Consider the following 15,068-nt stretch of genomic DNA (forward strand, 5'->3'; position numbering starts at 1 on the left):
AAATTCCATCTTCAAAAGGACTTGCACACAGACTAGAGAAAGAGCCCTGGAAACACTGAAGTAATGAATGAGACAACTGATGCTCTGTTCTTAGATGGCAAAAGACATAAACAGCTGTTTACTAAAATGCTATATTGAAGGCGAGTGAGCATATAAAGGTCATGCTTAGCCACATATAGCTTGGGGGGTAGAGGCAGGTGTATCTCTGAGCTTAAGGCCCTCCTGGTCTACATAGTGAGTTTCATGCCAGCCACAAATAGATGTTGAGACCCTGTTTTTAAAAATAAAAGCTGCCTTTGGGCTATATGTGAAACCACTGACTTCTCACCACAGTACTGTTTCCTCTTCCTACTTCACGTGTGGGGAATCCAGTGCACAGTGGATCATTCCCTTGCCTATGGTCAAGTGTGGAGCTGGAATTTACAGTCAGACCGATTCCACGCCACTTTCCACAGTACTGTGTGCCAGCCGAGGGAAGGTGGGCAGCATGGTAGCTACCTCCCACCCATCTTCTTCTTTCCCAGGGAAATATCTTTTCCTAACCCCGTGCGTGGGCTGTCAAAACATCAAGAAGAGTTTACAGTGCCCCTTCTCTTCTGTAGCCAGAGATGATTTTGAATTTGTGCCTTGATAATTATTAGCATAGGTAATTAGGATAATTGGAAGAGGATACTCATTATCTAGTGGCTCCTGAAGGAAACAGTACACAATAAAAACTAGTGCGGGGGCTGGGGTGTAGCTCAGTTGGGAGGGCCCTTGCCCAGCATTCAGGAAACACTGGGATTGTCCTCAGCACAATGCCAGCCCAGATTGATGGCACAAAATTGGCAATCCCAGCACTTTAGAGGTGGAGTAGTGGCTATGGGGCCAACCCAGGCTACATGAGATGCTGCCTCAAACCCACAAGAACAGAATAACCCACATAGATTCTAAATTACATCTACCTGATATCTTTACCTATGTCTTCTCCGGATATGCTGCTTACTGCCATGTTCCCCCTTTACAGATGAACACAGTGAGTCCTAGGGACAGAGTGTGGCCGGCCTAGGCTGCAACATTCCTTTGATACTTTAATGGTTAATGTGACCAAATACTTAACAAAAAGCAACTTCAGAAAGGAAGGACTCATTTTGGCTTCTGGTTCAAGGAGGCATACTTGATCATGGTGTGGAAGGTATAGCTGGGGGCTATGAAGACAGGACCATGAGACTGCTTATTCCCATCTTGGTAGACCAGGAAGGGTCTTTTAGCCATAAGACTTGCCACCCCAACTCATAAAGATTCTACAGCACCATCATCCTAGGGCCAAGCATGTAAACCCAGGAGTCCACGAGGAACATTTCACACTCAGACTCTAACAGTCCCCCACAGTGCTCCAAGAGGGACGAGGATGCAGTCTTTTCCCTTTTCCTCTCTCCCCTGAGTTCTCATCAATACAGAACCCCTTTCAGGGACTGTAGTGATGGCTTATCAGTTAAGAGCTCTCTGGCCACTCTTGCAGAAGACCCAAGTTCAAGTCCCAGCATGCAAGTGATGGCTCACAACCTTCTGACACTACAATTTCAACACATCTTTTCACACTTCTTCAGGCACTGCATTCATGTGATATACATAGTTACACTCAGGCACGCACACGCGCGCGCGCGCACACACACACACACACACACACACACACACACACACACACACACACACAAATACACATAGAATTAAATAAATGTACAATAAAAAACACACCTTTTATAAACATTAAACATAGGCAATACGACTTTTGTTTTCTGCATGTCCTTTGTTGCTACATAACATACGGGTACCAATCTGGCAGCCTGCACATGCTGTTGGTAGCTTATGCTTGAGTAGGTCAGGAAGGCAGGTACAGGGTTGCTGGGCTCTGTGCTAGGAGATCTGCAGGTTGAGATGAAGGTGTTAGCTGGCCTGAGTTCATGCTGAAGATTGCTCTGTAATCATGCAGGTATGGATAGTTCCCTTGTTGAAGGACAATCCCTTGCTGATTGTTGGTTGGCCCGAGGCTACACCCATCTTTTGTGCCTTCTGTGGTCTCTTGCCCCATGACCAGCTCATCACAAAGCCAGCAACAGTGCACTGGATTTTTCTTGTGCTTCCGATCTCTGACATCCTCTGCCTCTGATCTCAAAATGCCAGTTAAAGGCTTCATGTGATGCTCACAGGCCCCTTCAGATAAGCACCCTATCTTAAGTCCTGCTGGTCTATGACCTTGTTTACAGCTGCAATTTCCCTCAGTGTCAGCACCCCTACTGTGACTGTGTCTGACCTCCTGGGAAGGGGTGGGTGCCTGTACTGAAGGTAGGGATGGATGTGTGCCAGTGGGTCATCTTAGAATTCTGCCTACCCCATTACAAGGAGACTTGGGAAAGGGTAAAAACAGAAACAAGAGCTAGCCTCTGGTAATTACATAAATGCTTTGATGATTTAAGAGGTGCATCTGTTTCTGCAATAAGATGCTTTTTGTGCTTGGGAGATCACTTAATAAAAAGTCTACTTGTGACCAGTGTATTCTGTGTCTTCCAAGAGAACAAGACATGGGATTTGTTGACTGGACAGTGGTGTGTCACTAACTGTTCAGTAAGCTTATCTCTTTTTAGCATTATCTCTGCTCCAGCTCCTAGGATCTTCCCTCTGTTGCTTTTCCTGTCTGCTTCATTCTCTGCTCTGTCTTAAAAATCACCTGCTCAAAGATGAATTCCCAGATGCCTCAGTGCCATTAGGGTAAAAATTGAGGCAGTGGGTCAAGTTGTTCTTGGATTGTGGCTCTCTTATCTTTCTTAGTAGCAGGTCTCTGCCTGCGTGGTATCTCACTGCCGCTGGACTGTGTGAAGTGTTGAGAAAGGAAGGTCCAGCTCTGTCCTCCGCCCACTTCCAAGGCCCACACACAGTGTGCAGTAGATATGACACCTTCTGTGATTAATGACCTGTAAATTCAGGAAGACTCCGGTGCTGGAGAATGGTTAACGTCATCATGTGCCACCAGAGGCTGCTAGAACCTGAAACTGAGTTGCTCATGAGGTCATTGCTAAAGCAGTTACTGTTTGACAAGAACCTGATTGGCAATCATAAAGCACTTGGAGATGGGAGACTGCAGATGGAGACTGAGAGGAACAGTGTCTGCATTGTACTGTAGAAATTGGGGTGCCCCCAGGAATGAGGCAGGTGGTGAGCCTCAGTATCTCTGCTTGGCCCATATGTGAACCATAGTTCATGGCAATAGTCTTTTTCTATTTGTAAAGAAAGGGTCTTGTTCTATAGCTCAGGTTGCCCTTCAACTCACCAATTAGCACAGGTTGGCTTTGAGCTTGTTGTCCTCCCACTTTGTACTAGTGTTTTAGTGCCCTGTTACAGCCATCTCTATCTCCTTTTCCTCCTATGTTTTTTCTTTGGGCAGCCACAGTAACGACCCACAAGAGAAGCTGTGGAGAGCTCTGGAGTTGACCAGCTAAATAAATACCCTTACCCGAACCTGAAATCAATGCCACCGTCTAGGAACCAAACATTCAAACCCATGCGCCCAGCCAGAAACCTGATTTCCTCTGTAAAATGGGTAGATGACTCCCACCTTGCAGGGTAGGAGGAGAGTGAACTTGTAATACCCAATGCATTCTTGAGACTAAAAAAATACTCTTAATGTGAGTATTAAACTGAATTATCTTAAGCATGGCTCTGTGCATCTGGTATGGAATGGATATACTCATTTTAATAGCAGATAGTTTGGGGAAGTTACTATTTTAAAGTTGCAATAGATGATAAGATTGTTAGAAATATGCTACTCCAGCCCCTAGGACCTTGCTTCTGCTCCTTTTGGATGCTCTGTTTAATTGATTTTTCCCTCCTTGTAAGTTAAATAGGGACTGCCTATGTTCACATCTTTGGTAGATAAGCACATTTCACACACAATGACACAACACGGAGCAAAGCTTATCTGTGTTTCTTTATGATTCACCAGAAGGCACTTTGGAACTTGTAAGGCCTCTGGGTTTTTACTAGGAACTCCAGTTAACATTTTAATGTAGCTGTTTAGAAGCACTGGTTTTTATCCAGCTTGGAAAGCAACCTCTACTTCTCCTCCTTTCCCATCTATAACACACACTCTAAAAATAGTCAGGTTCAATAAATCTAGACCAGCCTGCTTCTGCCAGGCTCCAACACACTTTCTCAATGCCAATGGTGTGAAGACCCTCATGCCCTAGCCAGTGATGGAGGGGACTTGGGCCAGTAGACGTAGCACCATGATGCTGGAGACCAGTCCTCAGAGGGACCTCCATTGATCATAAAGTACTGGAATTTGTTCCATTGTGCTCAGGGTGAGACCAGGATGAGGCCATTCTAAGGAAGAATGGCAGGGATGATCACTGAACACTCCTTCCTTTTTGCCCTTCATCACTCTACAACTGTGGTTCTCCACCTTGCTAATGCTATGGCCCTTTAGTACAGTTACTCATGTTGTGGTGACCCCCACACAATAAAATTATTTCATTGCTACTTCATAACTAATTTCACTACTGTTACGAATCATAGTGTAAATCTTTGACATGTAGGATATCTGATATGTGACCCCTATGAAAAAGTCATTCAACTTCCAAAGGGGTCAAGACCACACAGGTTGAGAACCATTGGTCTAAAAGGACACAGCCGAGTACATTCTCACAACAGGCTGAATGTTCCTAGCAGATCTGATGTAGGAAGAGTGGAGAGAGCCTGTGCTGTAAATATCTATGATGGGTGTCATTTCCACACCGGGTGCTACATTGCTGATTCCTTTCTTCTGCCTTTTAATTCTCTGAGTGTGATTTAGAGGGATCTGTGCTGCTGGTTGTTACAGTAACATAGAGAGCCTAGTCTGGGATTGAATTTCATCCATGCACAATCTATAAACAGAGGAATTGAGGGACTGCTGTGCCCGCAGTCAGCTGAGGGCACTCAAATGGTCTCCTCCAGAACCTTCCGTGAGCCTTGGTCTCTCCTGTGAACTGGAGCTGGCTACTACTTATCGTGAGAGGAGATGTCTGGTACACAGGAAGTAAATTTAAACCATGTGCAAACGCTTTCACTTTTTAATTTTTATTTGGACCCAAATCGATACGCAAAGTGGGGATGCTGGTTTCAGAGTTGTTGGCATGATTTGGTTAGATTTCTAGGTGAAGAATGTGAAAGTGATTATAGATAATAAATATCTTTTTAAAGAAATACTTATTGCAGAGGCAGTTTTCCCACTGTTAATGAGGGCAATTTGACTTGGTTGAGGGATCGCAGTTCTTAAGAATTAATGCAGTAATCCAATTCAAAGATTTAAAGAGATCTCAGATTTTTCACAGGTCGCGTGCTAGCGAATGTGCCCGCTATCACATAGCAGCTAATGGGGTTGAACGCCAGCCTGTCATTTACTGTTCCTCACTGCACAGTAGCTTTGCCCTTGGTAGGAAGTGTACTTTCTCCAGGCATTGCAGGTTATTTAGAAGTGTAGTGTATTTGTAACACTTTGGAGAGAGAGTATTCTATTACCCAAAGCCTCTAATGACTATGAAAACTGGGGTTATCTTTCTTAATTACATGTTTGACTCCAAATTGCTGAAGGTCTGGTGAATACCAGGCTCTGTGGAGCTGCCTCCTTGCCTTCCTTTTCCTTCAAGGTCCTTTTATTTTATTATTTTTTTCAATGTATGTTTAAAAAACTAATTCATGTATCATTGTATTCGTGCATGTGGGTTAATTGTCACAAATACAAAGGTTACAGGCATCATAGTCATAACTTTGCATCTTTGATAATGGTTTATTTATTATTAACAGCTAAAACTGTATTCCACATAGGCTAGTTTGTAAAGGATGGTGGAAATGCCCCTAGTTCCCAATGCTATTATGTTCCTAAATCTCAAGAATTCCATTTGAAGGCAATTAGAAGCATTCATGTCACCCCATGAGTGTTTCCCACTGTTCTGTGAGCATAAGGACCTTTGTTATTTAATTAGAGAAAGGACTAGAGTTCATTAATTGTTCTAAGCAGTATCTGCTCCAACAAGAGGCAATACTGCATTGCAAGGGCAGATCTACCCATACCTGGGGGTTCCCTGCATTCACCATGAAAAGACAAATCAGTAGCAATGGGTCCTCATCAGGCTATTCTCCTGACCTGGACTGCCCCTGAGGACCTAGCTGACAGTTCATTAATTTTGAAAACAAAATGTCTTCTAGATGCCAGCGAGCAGGGAGAGTGAAGGCCCAACTGCTATAGAAATCTAGAACTTTATTTCTTGAAAGCCTGTCTTCTCCCAGAAAGCAAACAAGCTAAGACTTTTTGCAGTTTATTTGTGAGTTGTGAACATTGTCTAGAAGCATTTGGAGCCATTGACTGTGGGTGCACTATTAACAGACTTTAAGAAAGGCAGGTATCACAATCATTTATAGACCAGTTTTTTACTGCTACCATTGGGCAAGCGAGTATAGCTGGAGTTGTAGAAGCAGACACCCAAACTAGAATAGAAGGCCTGTGTGTCTTCAGTTGCCACAGGAGTGGGCATTTCTTCTGCATTCAGGAGACCTCCCACCTCTAGTGTCTCTAGACTTATTCACAGTGCACATGGCTGGCCCCTATAACTGGTGAGGATCAAGGGTGTAAAGGGCAAGAAAGGTGAGCAACTTTGCCTCCAAAAACCATGTCAGACTTTGTAAAATGGCTAATTTTTTCTGGGACTGGGCTAGGATGGGCTGTCAGGGATGCCTTAAAATAAAGGGCTGTGGAGAATCAAGCATGGGGGCCTGAAAATGGACAGGGGTGGGGCGTGTAGAGTTTGTGGCTAGTTTTAATTCTCCTGAGAAGGGGCCATCTGTCTGTCAGGTGTCTGACTCTGGAAAGACTCAGGGGCCACTGGGTTGTTCTGAGATCTCTACCCTCACTCCACTCACCAGCTCCCTCCTCTATCCCTGCCTCCTCCTTCCACCTTTGCTAAAGCATGAGCTAAAGCTCATGGTGTTCTTCATGAGAGGCCTTCATGAAAGAAGCAGGGGTCTGGCAACTGGAGGCCCAATATCCTTCTGCTCATAACTTCTAGAAAAGGTGAATAGAGAAACAAATATCTCTTTCCCCCAGACATCCTACCTGTTATGGAAGGCACATCTAACTTGCTATGTCTAATTTTCTTCTACCAGTAATCTTTTTTTTTTTAATGTTGTATTTCTCGGGGAAAGAAAAATAGATTTTAAAATGGAAAAACCTGCTCTTCAATTGAGTATGCAAAAATCTCATTGCAGTATTTATTCCAAACCTGCTCTCATAATGTTCAGTCAAGGAGAAAACAGCGAAAAACAGTTGTTGATGGACTTAGCTCAGAACTGGATTAAATAAGCATTAGTCTAGTGGAGCTGATTACAGGAATATGAAAATGCGGTATCTTAATGGTACATATTTTTATGTGGCAGCTCAGTTGCCTTTCATTTTGCAGCTAATATGTCTATTCTTATGAGTCATTTACTTCCTTAATTACCTTTTGCAGGCAAGGCACCATGGTATATTAATGTGAATGATTTTTACTGCCAGTTTATCATACAATGCCCCAGAAGTTGAAAGGCGTAATTGACTTGGAAGAACAGCTCGTGAAGGAAACAATATTTAGTTGACAGTTTTCCTTGTACTCTCTGTTGACGTTTATGAGTTTACACTATGCTAAAGGAGTCATAAACACAATTTTCTTTCAATAACAGCAAAGGGTAGCTTCTAAAATACATTTGTGGAAAACACATTTGTTCATTTCTCGAATAATAGGAAAATAACACATTTCCTGTGATAAGACCTCTCCGATTGCCAATTGAATTAAACCTTTGAAGGTGTATTTATAACCTGTCTCCAAGCATTAGAAGAGACTAGGATTTGGTGGGATTGAAACGGCTTAATGAATATTTAAATTATACGCAGATTTGGGTAAGTCATATTTAAATCTAGGTGTTTGGGGTGAGACTGATGTAGTCCTGCCAGCTTCCTGAAGAAAGGGGAGGCAGGAAGGGAGCTTGGGGATTGGGAATTGTCTCGAAGATTTTCCGCTCTGAAGGGAAGGTCTGTCGCTACGTATTGGGAAAATAAAACACAAAGAAGGCACAATGGGTACCACTCCTTATAAGGCCTGACCTTTGAACAGTTAAAATAATACCTCTGTTAGTTAGCTCTCTGTAGACCTGCAGCCTGAAAGGGTGGCTACTCCTCAACTCCAGTTGGCAGGTTCTGGGTTCAGCCTGCTTCTACAGGCCCCTGGGCCTGTGTGGGCTCTGGTTTGGCACATTGGTTCGGAGGGAGTTAAACTTTTTCACAGTTTTCCGGATTGTTTGCAGTTCAGTCCTGTGCAACATAATGAAAGTTTTCTAGCCATCTGTTGTTAAGCTGGCGGTGAGCAAGGCCAGTATATCCAAACAAAGTCCTGGCCGCTGTAAACTGAACCTGTCAGCTTAACATAGCTCGGCTGACCCTTCCAGCTCACAGGGCAGCCCTCGGTACCAGGCACTCGCTGCTGAGAGCTTTCAGAGGGGAACTATTTTGGGGGTAGGCAGTGGGCCTGTTTACTTTTCCCTCTGTGTACCTCTCGCTGGCTTGGACTAGTTTATACTTAATGTTTAAATGGATACTTGTCTCCCCTCCTTTTGCAGAGGGAAGGGCAGTACTTCTTACCAGGGGATTTCACTTTTAGGAAAGGGTGTAAGTGTTGATAAATACATGTCAGGCGGTGGTGGCTCAAAGGGATATTCTATGCAAGTATTTTGGTTTCATTATTTTGTCTCTGTATTTGGGGACAAATTCTTCGAGCAAAGAAACTTCTCTAAGTTTATTACATAGCTTATAGCATTTAAAACTGTTTATAGCTTTAAAAGGACATATTTTCCTCATTTTTCCCCCTTCCTTTCTGCAATTTGTATTTCATCGTCACGAGTTAATGTGCAACGTTCCTTAGGTAAGCGGTACTTACACAATACTCCCTGCTGTCTGGAGGAGTACCTCCTTGTCTGAACTATTCACAAGATATACCTGTTGCCTCCAATTGCCCCGCTTACCCCTAAAATCATTGCATTATTTTCTGGTATTTTTCCCTTCTGCAGCAGTGACTATATATGAAATATTCCTATATACATGAATCCTGTGTGTATGCATGTATATATACACACGCACATGGATATCTGAATACATACATACACACACATGTACGAGCTTATGTACTTATTTGTGTATCTATTGCATATATAAAGTATACTTACCTTGATAAATCTGTCCCTGCATTAACCTTTGTGGGTTAGTGACTGTGGCACTTCACTCATTTCCTGTTGAGCACTGATTGTGTTTGTGCCCCCATGAGAGGAAAGCCAGGGGGAAGCTGTCACCAACCCTCCATGTCCATTTCCAGCCATTAAAACCTGCAAGGAGTATGACCACTACTGCTGAATGTCCACTCCAAAGTCCTCCTTAGTCCTATTAATGAGAAGCTGACCCCAAGGTCACAGGCAAGAGGACGGGCAGGATGGAGATGCATGCTCGTGCACAGCACTGGCATGAAAGGGGTTAGCCTGAACTCTACAATCGAACAACATTCAAGAGACAGGAAACCATAAAGGGCTGAGGGACACTTAGGCTAAGGGACAATGAAATGTTTCACCAATGGGGAAAAATATAAGCAATTTAAAATCTAAAGGAGTGTGCTTATTTCAAAATACTGTAGCATCCTAATCTGTTTAGAAGGTGACTGGCATTTAAAGTACTTTTTTTTTTTTTTTAATTTTCTTAAGTGTAGTGTTTCAGGTGGAAATGTCAGGTACCGGGCAATAACCTTGGTATTTAGGATACTGCCTTTAAGAACATGACATTGTGTTTGGCTGTGTGTCCTTATTATTATTTTTTTTTAGAGGAGGACTACATTAAGAGGTCACCTATTAGCTGTGTTCTTGCTGTCTTAAACTCAGCCCTTCTGTCTATTAAAATCAAACCACTATATAAACATTCCAGTGTTGTTCTTAGTCTATACAATGGCCACGGGGATCCGGTTTCACCTGCCTGCACATCTTCAAGCAATTAAAGCAATTAGCGAAGCCATTTCACATTGGAAGATTCAAGGTCTATGGTGACATTCAAGTCCAGCAGAAGTCTGAAAGGGGAGAAAGGAAGGGGCCTGAAGCCTGACTACCATTCCATGGCCCTGAGCAGACAATCACTCTGTTAAAAATGGTAGCTCTTTAATGGTGTTATTATGAGGTTTTTAAAATGACATCTCAAAAGTTGTTTATATCAAAAAAGCCCAACAGTCATTTAATTATATTAATGAAGGCCTTCTTACTTGGCAATTTTTTTAAAAAAAACCAGACCTTTAATGTCCCTAGAAAAGGAATGTTACTTCTTGCATCAAAGTGGAGGCAGTTGCATTCTTTGTGGAGGAAAAAAATCTGTTTTCCAATCTACAAGGCAAATTGCATTTCACTTTTATGGTAAACCTCCCTTGTTTGGGGGTAAATTACAGTAAAGTGGAATATCGAAGTTGAGAAATTTGGGAAGTAAATGGTGAAAGCAACTACATTGTTCCTTTGTTGTTGATGTCAGAGAATAATGGAGAAGACTGGCTTGTTTGGTCCAGTACAATTTAAAGCAAAGTCTTCAGCTCTGAGTATATCACATCTCCATGGAATGGGGCAGAGGTTACTTTTTTTTTTTTTAAATAAAAAAACAGCTTGGACTCTGGTATGGTGTTTGCTGTTTGTTTGTTTATTTGTTTCATGTAACCTAGAAACCATGTTGATACCATGTCATGTTGTTTTGAACTAAGAATTTGTTTTGATAAAATAAACACAAACATGTTTTGACTTAAAGGGTATTATTGTTATAAAAGGAGAAAAATATTTACAAATAGTATGAACATACAACATATTTGGACTGTGAACAAAACAGAAAAATATTTGTTAAAAATGTGCAAAATATTTACCCCAAAGTCAAACACATAGTCACAAAAGCCAAACACCTGATACAGCATATGTTGACACACCCCAGGAGTTTATGAACAGAAACTAGACAGTGACCCCCAGGATTGCACTGCGGTGCTGCCAAGACATGACATTGCAAACCACCCCCTCCGTGTGCTGATCCCTGTCAGTAAACTCCTGCTAGCCCCTGGCCAGTGTTCCCAAGGACCTTCTGGAATTTCCAACAGTGTCATTCTCGTGGTCTGCCATAGCTGAAGAATGTACCCGTGGAGCTGGTCAAGCTGTTCCTGAAGAACCCTCACTGGAGAGAATTCCCTAGCAGAGGCCTCTGCTGCATTTTGTTCCCAGGGGTCTGTCTAACTTGATGAGATGATGAGACTACTGTAATCTTTATAATAGGATGGTATTGTAAGGAATGTTTGTATGAATAAACTGAACATATGTTTGAAAGGCAGATCTTGTGTGGACATCTTAACTGCTGAGTGCCACACAGTCTACTGGCCCCACTCCCCACAGTTTGTTTCCATGTTTGAAACTCAGTTACCCACATATCCAAATCATAAATTGATTAGAGCTTTGAAAATTGGGTTGTGCCTTTTTTAAATCCTTGTTTTACTGTGGGCTTATCATGGAGAAAAGACGGGGAAGGAGGGAGGGAGAGGGAAATGCAGTAGTTTTAAAATCCTAGCGTATTACGAAAAAGAGAACCTCACCTTTCTAATCCCAGAAGCAGCTCACAATTGGGAAAGAGCCACAGGGTAAATTTTGTAGAATTCTAATGTCCTTTAACCTGGTTCTGCCTCTTCTCTTTCAGTGTTTGTTAATAAACAAACAACTCAAGGGCAGAACTGCTCAGAGAAGTGGCTGTTTCTGTTGTTACATGCATCGACTTTAATTAGAACAAGGGGCATCCTTTTAAAACAATAGACTGCCTCTAAGAAAAAGTATTTTGAAATTTTTTATGTCCATAAAAAAAAAAAAGTCCTTGCAATAATCCCTTTAAGAGACTGGCCTAGTTGGCTTCAGATCTTCTAGGGGTGGAACAGTGACATATCTCTGGGACTGGAGGAATCTGACCATGTGTGTGACTGCAGGTGGGGCTCTTGCATTCATTCACTGCCTGGCCATTTGATGAGAGTGTTAGCCCCGTCCTAGCTTGTTTTGTGCCGGAGCCTCTACTGACTGCCCACCTCCGCTGGGCCAGGCTTATGCTCTCCAGTGCTGCATTGGAGAACAGAAACAGGAATGGCAATACAGTGTAGCATACGGGAGCCTGGGCACCTGCCTTCCTATTTCTCCTGCCCCTTGAAGCATATTGTGAGGAAAGCCTTTGGCACCTCTGTACATGGACCAGCCCAGTTAGAGAAGAACCTCTGCACTGGGCATTCCACCCTTCATGCAGGGGAGAGGCAGACATGGAGGCTCAGAAGGGAGGTGAGGCAGAAAAACCAGATTGATCCCATCATCCCCCCTCCACCCCCCTTCCTACCTCCACCCTTCCCCTCGTCCTGTTTCTGTGATCTGCCTTTTGAACTGTTTTTGTGGCTGATCAGTTCCACCTAATATGTCTCTTGATTTTTGCTATTGTAATACTCAGGCGACATGCTGTTCTCTTCATTTTTGTGAGCTTTAGATGCTTCTGCCTGTCATATTCTGGCGGTTTATCTTCAGCGTCTGGATTTGCTTTCAGACTTGAATGTCTATCAAGCTGCCGTTGCTTTGAGTGTGAGATCAAAAGAAGATGAATTCCAGTAAGAAAAAAATTTTTCCTTCTATGAAGAAAAGATTGGGGCCTATGTAAACATCTCACTGACAGTTCCCAATGAGTTATTTTAGCCGAGTATTAGCACCTGCCTGACAGACAGGCCAGCATTCCACGCTCAATAACAAATCAGATGCCTCTGTGGCAGGGAACTCAGCCACAACAGCAATACATTTTAGGAAGGAAGCCTTCGATATCTACTTGTTTTAAATTGAATATGGCTGTTTGACTCTCCCTCCCATTTTCAAGCTGACCTGCTGCACCTCCTGTGTTTCACTCTTTTTTTTTTTTTTTTTTTTTATGGTACCTTTCAGGTTCTCCTGGTGGCTGAAGACAGGACCTTGATAATCAGTTTAGGACAGGGTAAGGAGTATTCAAGAAGGGCAAGTAGGCACTGTGTGATACACAGGTAGTTTTCCTGATAGCAGAGGAGGTAAACGTAAAAGGAAAAGCAATCAAAGCAGATAGAGGGCACATCCCTGGAATGCCGGCTGACAAATCTTTAAAAATATATATGACCAAAATTCTCTAAGGTCAGCAAGGTTTGAATTCTCTCTCTCTCTCTCTCTCTCTCTCTCTCTCTCTCTCTCTCTCTCTCTCTCTCTCGTTCTGCCTATGTAAATGTCACCACAAAAATATCTCAAGAACAGGTTTCCTGAAGCCCTGTTGGTGTGTACTCTCCTGCATGCAGGAGCTGTGTGTGTTTGGCTAGGGCTTGATCTACTGGGGCACACAGTGTGTGCCGTGTCCCTGCTTGCCATCCTGGAGTGATTTAGATACGTTGAACATTAATAGATTTCTTTAAGTGCTCCGTGCAACTTTGAAAATTACCTACAAGCTCCAACTGATCTTCCAGCTTTGAAAGTGAAGAATTACTTAAGGAATTCTTGCGGTTTCCTTGTCATTGAGTGAGAGCCCAGCCAGCTACTGTGGAGACAAACCTCCCCGAGGTTGCCTACAAAGGGCAGTGTTCCAGTGTGTTCTCTCCTCGAGTGTGCTTCAGCCGCTCAGCACTTCCTGTTTATTCAAACATCTCTTTTTACCACTCGGCAAACCCCCGCTTCACAGAAACAGCCAGAGCTCATCCACAGCAAGACGGAACTGCAAAGGGAGCCGGTGCCGACTCACTCTGTCAAACTCTTCATTTTCTCTGTAAGTGTCCAGAGATTTTAAAAAAAAAAAAAAAAAAGTAAAAGAACATTTTCAATGGGTTAAACTTTTAAGCTGGGATCTTTGCTTGGGCAGATGTTCAGTAAAGAACAGAATGAGATGCTGCTAGTTGTTTACTGTGTACTTCCTTCCCTCCCTTCTCTCTCCATCTAAGTTTTTTTGTCTTCTTCTTCCTTTTTTTTTTTTTTTCACCATAGGGATCCTGCTAAGTCCTTGTTAATTCTTTCTTGATTTCACATGTGGCTTTGGCTCGGATCAGGAAGAATCAGCCAGTGTTGTCAGACACTTTTACAGGCTGGATGTAGATTGTAACTTTCCCTCTGCTGTGTGTGCCGCCTGCTTTTTTCCTTCCTGTTATCTCAAGTCCTGAGAGAGTGTGGGGATGGTGTCTGTGACACTCTGCAGAGTTGTCCTCAGAGGCTGACATCATGACACCGTCATCATGGTCGAATCGGTCTTGATAATATTTGTACCAATTTCATGCCAATAAAAGTCAGACTGCCGAAACACGCACGGTCATTATCTCATTCATATTACTATTGTGGAGTGGGCTGCGAAGGGAAAGAGAAAGCTGGCTTTGCTTCCAGCAGTGGTTGTTCACCGTGTTAGCGGACCCTTTTGACCATTTTCACTGTGGGTAATTAGGATTCCTGAGCAAGCCCTGGCACTGGTGCTGGCAGAGCCTCGTAACTCTTGGGCTCTTCAGGGGAAATGACTTTCAGACACATGTATGAGCTTTTTAAAAATGGTTCCACCTTTTCTTGCCCCAGTCCACCCTCTGGCCTCCCTTCCCTCCCTCTCTACCTCCTCTAGCCCTGTTCTTCAGCTTCACTATAATTGGCAAGCCAGGTGCTATTTTTTTTTAAGCTATGTACTGATGAGGGAATAGACAGGAAGTAGAAAATTGACTCTTTTGATCTTAAGAGAATTGCTATTATTCTGAACTTGGTTAGTCCTCAGACTAAATATCCAGAAACTTCAGTATTTTCAACAGCATCTGTTAGGGTAGGGAAAGAAATAGAATTTTCATAGTTGCCCAAGCCATCTAGTAGGATAAACATGGACACAAATAAACAAGTCTCTGTGTATACTGCTGTGGCTAGGATGGCTTTTTTTTCTTTTTCTTTTTCTTTCTTTTTTTTTAACGTCCAGAAGTTGTTCTGCT

The 15,068-nt window shown here is 42.9% G+C and overlaps 1 protein-coding gene across 10 annotated transcripts in view; it reads left to right on the forward strand.

Annotated features, from left to right (window-relative positions):
* Positions 1-15,068, forward strand: part of Foxp1 (forkhead box P1) — a 603,661-nt gene that overhangs the window by 417,296 nt on the left and 171,297 nt on the right. Inside the window, exon 1 of one of the 10 annotated variants that reach the window (XM_027428969.2) lies at positions 13,746-13,885. The exons of the other annotated variants lie outside the window; for them this stretch is intronic. The gene's annotated coding sequence lies outside the window, so the exon portion shown is untranslated. Of the gene's footprint in view, positions 1-13,745; positions 13,886-15,068 lie in introns of those variants that run through there. 10 annotated transcript variants of the gene reach the window in all.

The sequence above is a fragment of the Cricetulus griseus genome, chromosome 8 (genome assembly GCF_003668045.3).
Source record: "Cricetulus griseus strain 17A/GY chromosome 8, alternate assembly CriGri-PICRH-1.0, whole genome shotgun sequence".
NCBI lineage: Eukaryota > Metazoa > Chordata > Mammalia > Rodentia > Cricetidae > Cricetulus > Cricetulus griseus.